The sequence below is a fragment of the Rhinoderma darwinii genome, chromosome 3 (genome assembly GCF_050947455.1).
Source record: "Rhinoderma darwinii isolate aRhiDar2 chromosome 3, aRhiDar2.hap1, whole genome shotgun sequence".
In the NCBI taxonomy this organism is placed as follows: Eukaryota; Metazoa; Chordata; class Amphibia; order Anura; family Rhinodermatidae; genus Rhinoderma; species Rhinoderma darwinii.
Window position 1 is genome coordinate 295,704,621 of NC_134689.1, and position 12,617 is coordinate 295,717,237.

The following is a 12,617-nucleotide window of genomic DNA, read 5'->3' on the forward strand; positions in this document are numbered from 1 at the left end:
AACGGCTGTTGGGTTTCTTCTGGAACGGGGGGTTTTATGTCGATGGGTGTCTTCCAATGGGATGCTCTCTTTTTTGCGCATGCTTTTAAGCATTTAGTAGTTTCGTGGAATGGGTGATGAAGGCGTAGCTGGGGTGGATTCATTAAGACATTAGCTTGATGATTTTGTGCGTCGGCCCTAGCGGGACCCCTGTTTGCGGTAACGTATTGTATTCATTGCAGAAGGTTGCGACTGATTTTGGAATCCCTCTGGCGCCTGGTACAACTGAGGGCCCGGTTTTCTACCATTTGTTTTTAAGGGATCGCAATGTATTCAGTCGCAATTCAGTGCAGGCTTCCTGAGGAAAAATTACTGCCACTGCGGCAGGAGGTGAGGCGGGCTTGACGATTGAAGAAGATCACTTTGCGCGATCTCCAGTAGCTGCTGGGGAAGTTGAAATTTGCCTGTCGGATTATGCCAATGGGTAGAATTTTTAGTAGGCGATTGGCGGCAGCGACGGCGGGTATCCGGGCGTCCCGCCATTTTGTGAGGATTGGTTTGGATCACAAGGCTGATCTGCAGGTCTGGGATGCGTTCCTAGGGCAATATAATGGGAGATCGCTGTGGATGTCACCGGTACATGATATGGGCAAGTTGGAGCTGTTTACTGATGCGGCGGGGCCGGTGGTTTTGGCGCATATGCAGGAGGTCAATGGTGTGCGGGGAACTGGCCGGATAGCTGGGTGACCAGTGGTCTTACGCGGAATCTGGCCTGGCTTGAGCTGTTCCCCAGGGTGGTTGCGGTGACCAGTTGGGGGGGACAGGCTCAGGGATAAAAAGGTTCGGGTCCACTGCGATGACATGGGGGTGGGTTAGCAATTAACAACTTATCAGCTTCTTCTCCACCTGTGGTTTCAGTTTTGGGTCACCTAGTTTTGGTGTGCTTGTTTTTAAACACGCGGGTTGTTGCGCTGCGTGTACCAGGGGTTTCCAATTGTATTGCTGATGCTCTTTCGCGCTCGCAGTGGGATCGATTTCGTCAATTGGCACCGGCAGTGGAGCTGTTCGGTTTGGTTTGCCCGGAGCATCTCTGGGATCGGATTTCGGTACCGGGGAACGGTTGATTGGGCGGTCGCTGGCTAGTGCGACTTGTAGCGCTTGTTCGGCTTGTTGGCAGCAGTGGCAGGAGTGGGTAAGAGTTTGGGTAACGTCAGCACAGAAAAGGACAGGTTGGTAGCATGGTTGTACTGGTTGGGGGGATTATGGGGAGGCAGGGTTTTTTCCCTGGCTAAAGTGAATAGTTTGTTGCTGGTTGGGCGTTTTGATTTAAATCACGGGGTTTCCAGGATGTTTCCAGGATGTGTCCAAGATGTGACCCAGATGTGGGTCTGTGGGGGGATAGACTAGAGTTGTTTTGCGGCGGTCCAAGACTGATCAAGTGGGTCGGTAGTGTTTTGCCCTTCCGGGGTCGGCGATGTGTCCGGTTGCTTTATGGTTGCTTTTCAGCCACACGGTGGGGTGCCGGAGTCGCCATTACTCCGTCATGAGAATGGCTAGTTTTTGTCCGAGTATCAATTTGGTGCTATATGTTAAAAATGCTGGGCACTGGTGGCTGAGGTTGGCGTGGGGCAGGGGTATTACCCGGCCCACTCGTTCAGGATCTGCGCTGCTACTGAAGCGGGGCGTTGGGGGTTGGATGATGAGGGTGTTCGTCGCAGTGGCCGATGGGAGTCCGATAGGTTTGGACTTACGCGCGCCCTCATTTGTTGGGTGTGGGTAGTGGTGTTTTGATTGTTTTCATATGAGGTGCTTGTTTTTCTTTTCAGATCATCACCCTTGTTTAGTGGGGCTTTCTAGGACACTCTTTTGGGCACTGGGGGATGTCTGGGGGTGCGCCCCGTTTCGGGAGTTGGTGCGGGATATTAAACACGATTTATTGTGTTTATGGGCATCTTATCCTCACCTAGTGATTTGTGTGGTCGGACAAAGTTCCGAGGAAGTTTTGGCGTTTAGCGAGATCAGCCGAGAAGGTGAACAAAGCCCGCAGTAAGGTAAACCGGGCGGTGTCACGTTTTGTTGCCAAGAACGGGGGCATTTGTGTTCGTCACAAGGACCTGGAGTCAGGAGTCAGAAATTATTGGAGGAGTGATGGGGTACATTTGACCGAGGTTGGAATTGATCTGTGGAGCCTGGCCTTAGCAGACGGAATTGAGAGGGCGGTGGTGGTTTGGAGGGACTCACAGGCTTAAGGTGGTCAAGGCCTGTTTCGCTGTGGCGGGGGGGAGTCCTTGAGGTTGGTCAGTACAAAATGGTGGGGGGGTCGCATCGGGGGTATGCGTCCCCCAAAATGGTAGATCATTTGAAGACTTCATAGGGTGTTATCCCTTTGAAGTGGTCTTCTGGTGGAAGGTATATCATTTGAAGACTTCATCGGGTGTTATCCCTTTGAAGTGGTCTTCTGGTGGTTGGAGCCATCTGCAGAGGTGAGCGGTGCCTCCGAGCTGGTTTACGGCTGGAGGTAAAGAGTTGGTGGTGGTTTGCAGATGGCTAACTTAAAGGAAATCCGGTGTTAAAAAAGGGCTTCAAGGACTTCCCCTGCTCTGTTAAGTGTTAATAATGTTGATTGCTATTTCTGATTCTGACCCATGTTGGGTCATGTGAATTATAGGAGGAATTCTCTGGTCGAATTCCTAAAGGAGTTATCCGAATGTTTCGGATTAAATTGCATTAAAAAATAATGTCAATTAATAAACGGCTGCTGTGGCCATTTCACATCCAACCTCGGTTGTCACGTTTCTTTACTGGAAGGGAAAGGGGAATAAAAGGTTAACATGGTTAATTAGCACAGGACTCTACTTAGGCCAGTCATGGCCTATCCTGAGGATAGGCCATCAATGTTTAGGGACTGGAAAACCTTTAAAGCCTACCGTGTGTTAGGCTTAGATACAGGGCCCCAGCTTATACTGCATAAGATTACTGTCTGCTGGACCCTGTATCTAAGCATACCTTAGGCTTAGATAAAGGATCCAACAAACAGTATCACACATGCACATGGGCCCTGTATCTAAGGCCCTGTTCACATCACCGCTGCCCTTCCGTTGAGTGGTTCCGTCGGGTTAACCCCTCAACGGAAAGGCAAATGGAAACCCTAGCTTCCGTTTGCATCACCATTGATCTCAATGGTGATGGAAACTTTGCTAATGTTTACCGCTTGTCACCGTTATGAAAAGGTTCCGTTGTTTTGGCGGAATCAATAGGGCAGTCGATAATGCAAAACAACGGAATCCTGCCGCAACGGTGACAAACGGAAATCTTTAGCAACGTTTCCATCACCATTGAGATCAATGGTGAGGGAAGCGGAGGTTTCAGTTTGCCTTTCTGTTGAGGGGTTAACCCGACGGAACCCATCAATGGAAGGGCAGCGGGGATGTGAACAGGCCCTTACTAATGTTTTTTTTTGTGTTTTTTTACAGGTTCGATTGTTGGACTACGTCGGATTCGAGAACTACTTAGATGACGGCTTTTTTAGTCTCAATAAAATGGTTAATGAGAGTTGTGTGTGGTGTTTTTTATTTCAATACATTTATTTTTTCTATGTCTTTGTATTTTTTTTTAACTTCATCAATACCACCTTACTGACAGATTGACAGCGTCCATTACTAAGGTGGGGCTTAGTGTTAGCCAGTGAAAAGGCTAACACTAACCCCCATTATTACCCCTGTACCCACCGCCACCAGGGGTGCCAGGAAGAGCCGGGTACGATCCAGTACCGGACCATCTGTAGTGATGTATGGACACTGGCGTGGCCGCAGGCTGGTATTATTAGGCTGGGAAAGGCCAAAAACAGTGGCCCTTCCTAACCTGGTAATGCTAGCCTGCTGCTGCTGTGTTGTATCTGGCTGGTTATGAAAAATGTGGGGGACCCCACGTCATTTTTTTATAAATAATTTGACAGCACGATGTTGTAACCAGCCGGATACAACATAGCAGCAGCAGGCTAGCATTACCAGGTTAGGAAGGGCCACTGTTTTTGGCCTTTCCCAGCCTAATAATACCAGCCTACTAGGGTAGGAAGGGTCACAGTTTTTGGCCTTTCCCAGCCTAATAATACCAGCCTGCAGCCGCCTCAGTGCCGCTCTGTCACTACAGATCATCGGGGACTGGATCATACACGGCTCTTCCTGGTACACCTGGTGGTGGTGGGTACTAGGGTAATAATGGGGATTAGTGTTAACCTCTTCATGTCTAACATTAAGTCCCCCCCCTTAGTAATGGGCATTGTCCATCAGCCAGCAGCTATTACTAAGGTGGTAGTTATAAAGTTTAAACAAATACAAAGACAAGATAAAATATTTTATTGAAATTACAATCCCTCGCAACCGTCGTTATCCATTTTATTGAGAATTAAAAAAAACACAGTTATCGAAGTAGTCCCCAAATCTGAAGTAGTTCAACCGAACTTGTAAAAAAACACAAACAAACAAAAATAATTAGTAACACATCAAAAAGAAAAATAATTCTTATACTTACCTTTCCTGGGTCGAGCGGTGGAGCTGCAATGTCAGCGAGCTGGGCCATATATCTAAACCTATCATGTGTGATACTGTCTGCTGAGCCACTGTATCTAATCTTATAATGTGTGATACTGTCTGCTGAGCCACTGTATCGAATCCTATAATGTGTGATACTATCTGTTGGGCCCTATAGCTAATCCTATCATGTGTGATACTGTCTGCTGGGCCTTATATCTAATCTTATCATATGTGATACTGTCTGCTGAGCCACTGTATCTTATCCTAACATGCGTGATACTGTCTGCTGAGCCACTGTATCTAATCCTATAATGTGTGATACTGTCTGCTGGGCCCTATATCCATGGTCGGCCTTAGCTATGTTCGACCAGTGCAGTCGCACAGGGCGCCAGCCGCCACACTGCAAGAGGGGCGCCAGCGGGAGTGTGTATCCCCGCGCCGTTGCAACTACCAGCGGGGATACACACACTAACTGCAGGCGCCTTTCCACCCGGGCGCTTCTTCACTTAGTAGCCGTCGCTACCGCTGTAGATGCCATAGCGGCTGCTAGCGGTGACACGGGGGCATGAGTGCGGTGGCGCCGCTAGCAGCTGCTGTGGCTGCTATAGCGGTAGCGACGGTATCTCCCTGCTCTGCTGTCTACTAGCGCCACTGTAGCTTCCTGAAGGAGCGGAATCCCCGGCCACACTGCTTGATGTCTCTGTCCATATATGGACAGTGACATCAGATGAAACTCCTGAAGAACAATCCCTGGTCACAACCTTGCAGACTCTACGACCGGGGATTCCACTCCTTCAGGGAGCTACAGTGGCGCTATGTTTACTGGAAGCGGGGGTTGCTATCTCCAGGGGGTACTATAGCAGAGCAGGGAGGTATCTCCCTGCTCTGCTGTCTACTAGCGCCACTGTAGCTCCCTGAAGGAGCGGTGAAGCAACGCCTCACACAGCAGTTACCCTCCAATCTTACAGCGCCAGCCACGCAGGACCAGCATTGACTAAAGTGCCTGAGGAAGGTCAAGGTTTTGACCGAAACGTCGCACGCACTGTCACTGGCTACAAATAAATTAATTATTTACTTGGATAAATAATTCCATATTGGTGTGCATAGTACTTCGTTTCTCTACTGGATTGGGTTGGGCCCCTACTCATGCACCCACACCATTACCTAGTGCTATCCGAACCTTGTAACTAATCCTATAATGTGCGCTACTGGCTGCTGAGCCCCTGTATCTAATCCTATCATGTGTGATACAGTCTGCTGGGCCCTATATCTAATCCTATCATGTGTGATACTGTCTGCTTAGCCATGTATCTAATCATATCATGTATGATACTGTCTGCTGTACCCTATATCTAATCCTATCATGTGTGATACTGTCTGCTGAGCGAGCCAATGTGTCTAATCCTATCATGTGTGATACTGTCTGCTTAGCCGTGTATCTAATCCTATCATGTATGATACTGTCTGCTGGGCCCTATTTTAATCCTATCATGTGTGATACTGTCCATTGAGCCACTGTATCTAATCCTATATTGTGTGCTACTGTCTGCTGAGCCGCTGTATCTAATCCTATCCATATAGACTATAGGGTCGTAATGCTATAGATATGCTATAGATATGCTCTTTCATATATATATATATATATATATATATACACGCACATATTCATACACGCACAACATTTTTTTTTGGGGGGGGGCACATATGTATTGGGGCTATTCCCCCTGATGTTTTAAGTCCTTAGTGATGCCCCTGGCTGCTAGTGCTGCATTGTTGGGTCACTTAGGAGACCCAGCGATGCAGCTGAAAGCTGCGGGCCACCGGCCATGAGAAGTTTGGGGGGGGGGGCCCAGGAAGAACCTTTGCATCGGGGCCCATGAGCCTTTAGCTACGCCCCTGGCTATGTGTGTGTATATACTTTAAAGCTGTTGTCTGGTTTCCTAATAGGATATTTTAAAATATTTTATACGGAAACTAGTATAGAAAAACCGTTACACGGTTTTGCTAGCAAAAGGAGTGATGATAAGTATTGGTTTTGCCTTCTTAACGCCTTGTTTTGGAAATTGGTTTCTCGTTGTTCCTGGCGTTCCTCTGCACTCATAGTTGCTCTTCTTATTCTCTGAGCTTCCGTTTTCCTTTGACTTTTAGCAAATATGTCGTCTTCGTACAAATTTTTCTTTTTGGCGGCATTTTCTTAGTGCAATTACACCCTTTAAGTCAATTATACTCTTTAAAATAATTACGCCTTTTAAGGTTGTTTCGCTCCTCTGCTTCAAATCGATTGTCCACTACTTCCAGTAAGACTTACCTGTTGTTGTTGTTGTTGTTGTTGTTGCTTCTATCATCGAAATGAAATAATAATAAGAAGAAATTGGAAAGAAGGAGAGAAATTAGGTTTAGCGCATATCATAGAGTTTGGTTGTATTTGGTAAGAGAGAGAAAAGCAAAAAAAATCCTCAACTGTGCCACGGACACCACATCCTCGCCCAATATATATATATGATTTGTAACATCCATAAATTAGCCAGATCGGACACCAGCTCTATCCTTTGAGGACATGGCATATCTGTGAATTATATAAACAGCCCATTGATTTTAATGAACACAATGGGACAGATTTACTAATGTGGTTGCGGCAGTATTTTGTGCCAAAGTGTGGCACATTTGTTGAGCAAGATGTCGCTTTCGCTGCTTCTATCTTCTCTGAAGTCTTCTACACAGCGCTCAAGGAGCGCTGTGTATATGAATAGAGGCAGCGCCGCTGTCTCTATCTGTCCTGGTGACTGGTTACATGATCACCGGGATGCCGTTAGTGGCAGACTGCTGCTGGGTCTTACTAGACCCAGCACAGCATTATTATAGTGACAAAAGTCACTATAAGAGAGCTGATTTCCCCTGTAACTGGGGCTGCAGTTACGGTGGAAAAACATTGTGTAAGATAAGAAAGAAAGAAAAAATAAAGTCCCCCAAAGGCCTTTCCCTGACCTTTGAGGGACAGAACATAGTAAAAAAAAAAAAAGTAACGTAAAGTGCAAAAAAATGTATAATAATGCACATAAAATACCCACCCCAGAAAAAAAAATTTCCCCCACCAATCAATGTTGTAACGCTAGCCCTGAGCCAATTACCCTAAAATAGATATGTAATATATTAAAATTGACGGCAGACAATGACGATCACAAATAAAAGATCTATATTAGGGTAAAACTAGGTTATTACAAGAAAAAAATTGGTAAAAAGTAAAAAATCTGATTTTTTTACTATGATTTTCAAACTTTAAGCCTAAAAATTCTGAAATAGCAAAAAGGATGTGTTCAAAAATGGAAAAAACATCGCAAAAATAACGTCACTAGCCCAAGAAATAAAAAAGTTATAGCCGTTTAACTAACGAGTGCTAAAAAGGGCTAAACGGTGTCTGGTCCTGAAGGATCAAAATAGCCCAGTCCTGAACTGGCTAAGGGAATGTATCGCCTTTATTTTACAAATTAAAAATATATACAGAAACATTATTTTTTTTCTAACAATTTTTTATTTCTGGTTATTTTTGTTCTACTTTTTAAACAAAAGATTCCCTTCAATGGAAAAAAAATTGGGAAAATGTATTATGTTTAGAATTACTAAATATTTCTGAAATAATCCAAACAAGGAGCATGATGTTGGTCAGGGGCGTAACTAGGAAAGACTGGGCCCCATAGCAAACTTTTGACTGGGGCCCCCCTCCCCTGGGTATCACACAACCCCCACTTGTAGATAGTGACTCCCTGCAGATTCCGCCACACAGCTCCCCCTGTAGATAGCACCTTACAGGCCCCCTGTAGATAACGCCGTACAGCGCCCCGTATATAACGCCTTACAGCGCCCCCATAGATAACGCCATACAGCCCCCCTGTAGATAGCACCTTACAGGCCCCCTGTAGATAACGCCGTACAGCGCCCCGTAGATAACGCCTTACAGCGCCCCCATAGATAACGCCATACAGCCCCCCTGTAGATGACGCCATACAGCCCCCGTGTAGATGACGCCATACAGCGCCCCTGTAGGTAACGCCATATAGCGCACCCGTAGATAACGCCATACAGCCCCCCTGTAGTTAACACCACACAGCCCCAAACCTCCCTGTAGATAATGCCATACAGCGGCTCTGTAGATAACACCATATAGCCCCCCTTGTAGATAACGCCACAAAGCCACAAACCCACCTGTAGATAACGGCATACAGCCCCACCTGTAGATAACGGCATACAGCCCCTGTAGGTAACGCTATACAGCGCCCCTGTAGATAACACCATACAGCCCCCCCTGTAGATAACGCCACACAGCCCCAAACCCCCCTGTAGATAACGCCATACAGCAGCCCTGTAGATAACGCCACACAGCCACAAACCCCCCCTGTAGATAACGTCACACAGGCACAAACTCCCCTGAAGATAACGCCATACAGCCCCCCTGTAGATAACACCACACAGCCCCCCCTGTAGGTAACGCCATACAGCCCCCAACCCCCCCCCAAAAAAAAAAAAAACGGCCTACGGTTTGTCCTACAAAAGAGATGTGTCCCCCGAAGTTCTTCATGGCAAACCTCGGACTTCCAGACTCTGCGCAGTTCAATAAAAATGAAAGGAGCGCTGGTCACGCATGCGCACAGGCGAGACCGGTGCACAATTAATTTCTATGGATCTGCCGACAGACCCCGGAAGTCCGAGGTTTGTCATGGAGAACTTCAGGGGACTTTCGGTCCCCCGTTCTCCTTATCGTTGCCAGCGATCACACATGTGTCCCCTATCCTGTGGATAGGGGATGCATGTATTTTGTAGGAACAACCTCTTCAGTGGCGTCACGCTGTAGCAGCCGTAGCGGCTGCTAGTGGAGCCTCCGGCCATGTGGGGGGGAGGCTCGTGCCTGCGGGCGGTGTGGGCCCCCTCATGCTGCGGGCCCCGTAGCAGCCGCTACGGCTACTACAGCGGTAGTTACGCCACTGATGTTGGTAGTAGTTAGGGAAGCAGACTGACTCATTTTGTTCATGATTGAAATGCTGTGTAACTAAAATATGCACCGCAGGTGAATTTCTGGACTGATTTTTCCGCAGCGTGTGGATGACATTTGTTCAGTCACACACACTTTGCTACTACTGTATTCCACTGTGTATTATCTGTCCACAACTCCAGACCGAAAATACGCAGCAAATCCGTTACGTATGGACAAGCCCTTACACCGACATAGATTAACGCTGAGCTCTCATTCGTCTGTTAGCATTCATAAGTGAGATTCCACATTATCTTGGACCATCAGAATTTCTGGACTATCAAATGCTTAATTAAAGGACAAATCCTACCTTACACTTTATATTCATATTTTTAGATCAAATATTCCATTCCCTTCACACTTAAGCCCAACATTACCATAAATATAAAATCATACTGCAACAATAATGAACATTTTTGGAGATCAAAGATTGGGAGTAGCGAGGACTACTGTATGTTCAAGGAAAGTGTAATCCTGTATTAGATGAAATGCCAGACGCCACACAGAATGTGATTAAGACGGCCGCTCTAAGTCTCATTCCACTAATTATATTCAGAACTCATTCAAGGGCGATGGAAGATTGAATTGATTCTAGTATCACGTATTCTATGTAATTATTTATTGATAGACTATTGATGACCAGAATGATGGTTGTTGCATTTATGGACGTTATTAAAATAATTCCCTATGTTTAGATCAACATCGTCTGACCCCAGCATCAGGCAATGAAGAAAATAGGAAACAGAAGAAAAACTATAGACAAAAAAATATTACCTTTAGATATAAATGTCTCTATTCATTTTCTATGGCCAGTAGCATCATATTGTTCATAAATAAAGCCCATACTGCTAACTATTCCATGTAATGTGCAGTTTATAAAGGCTATAACAGATTATTACAAATACAGCTGAAGATAGATAGATAGATAGATAGATAGATAGATAGATAGATAGATAGATAGATAGATAGATAGATAGATAGATAGATAGATAGATAGATAGATAGATAGATAGATAGATAGATAGATAGATAGGAGATAGATAGATAGATAGATAGATAGATAGATAGATAGATAGATAGATAGATAGATAGATAGATAGATAGATAGATAGATAGATAGATAGATAGATAGATAGATAGATAGATATGAGATAGATAGATAGATAGATAGATAGATATGAGATAGATAGATAGATAGATAGATAGATAGATAGATAGATAGATAGATAGATAGATAGATAGATAGATAGATAGATAGATATGACAGACAGATTTGTATTGGTCAGGTGTACCCTTAATTTAATTAACTTGGGTGACGTGGAAATCTTGAGGCCTCTCCTTGTCACCGGTATGACAACCGCAGCAGCTGTACAGAGTCATTCAATGATCCGCCTTGTCTACTGAATAGATAAATATTCCCACTGTAGGATATTACAGGATCCACTGGAAGAAATTATCTATATACAGTAGATGTCTGGGTTGGATTGTTACACAAGGTCATCTAGCCCTTGAGCTTGTCGTGCTCTGGACTAAGCATACAGCGAGATTCCCCCAAACCCCTTGTAAGAACTACATTTTCAGGATTTGATTCAAGACTCACTTTTGAGAAGATCTTTAGATACAAAATGTACTGAACACAGTGTATCCTTAACTATCCTTTTACTTTAATCGACTATAATGGATTTTTTTTTTCTTTTCCAGCACGCCGAGTAATACTGCTGAAATTGATGGGACTGAGATGAAAAAAACAAACTGGCATTGGAGTAAATTGGACTCAAGTGAGTTCCCTTGGCTGTTTTCATGGAGATAAATTAAATCTCATTTTCAAGGACAGCAGCACTGTAGAGCTTGTAAACCAGACAAGATGGACGGAGATGGGAATAGGGATCTAACACAGGCAAACAAACTTGGTCTCACTTGTGTGACACTGAAGCTATAGGCACAAGATCAATGGCAGTGCCAGATGTGCTGAACATAATTCACTTGTTATTAGAGATCCCTTGGAGAACTATACAGGCATATGGCTTGTGTAGAGGCTTGGGTAGCATCTGCTTTGTGAAATAGTTTACCCTGGCTATTGGGCTTAAGTGTGTAATTATTCTTACTCTACTAAAATGACAAGTGGAATGGATTATGGTAAATTGCATAACTGTAACTACACAATGGATTCTCTAATAGAAGCAGCAGCAACATAAACCTCAATGGTCATACTGGTTAATAAAATAAGTAATACTCTAAAATTGAATTATGGCATCATGAAAACAGTCTCATAGCTACCAATGGCAATTTAAAGTTTTTTTCCACCCTCAGACAACTTTGCCTTGAAGGTGCTGCCTTGAAACTTTTTACTAAATTAATTGATTTTTCTCAAGATATGTTCAGTCATGGATTTTTATAAATTTATAATAATGGACCATAATGGATACTATTACCAACTATTTTGTTAGGGAAGGCACATGTCTATGTTCTATAGAGAATCATTGAGTTAAATTAATATATCTGATGCAATGTATGTACATGCAACTGCAACTTGACAATCCCTTTAGCCGTCGTGTATATATGGCGGAGGTCTGGTGGGGGAGTATGGAGTGGGCTCACAGGCTGAGCCCGCTTGATAAAACGAGTGTGTCGGCTGTATGTTACAACCGACACTTCAGTGTAACGAGCAGGATCCCATTCGTTTAATAAAAATAATAATAATAACCTTTATTTATATAGCGCCAACATATTCCGCAGCACTTTACAATTCAGAGATAACATGTAAAGACAATATCAGACATTATATTCAAAGAAAAACATATGGAGATATCCTCCAGCTCACCTGACACACACCTGTGTGTCGTTGATAGCGCCCGGTTCCTCGTGTCGGCACACGGGTTGCAAATAGAAAACAGGGAAAGGAAGGTAGGATCCAGCGCTGTGGTGCATTTAAAATGGAAATCGATATTTCCAAGTTTAATTGTCCTTGGTTAAAATGGAGTCCAGTGGTATAGGTCCAGGGTGTGCATGAAGTGGGGAGAGGGTATCCTCTGTGGCCTACGCGTTTCGGACGTCGTAGCGTCCTTAGACTTGGCTGTGATCAC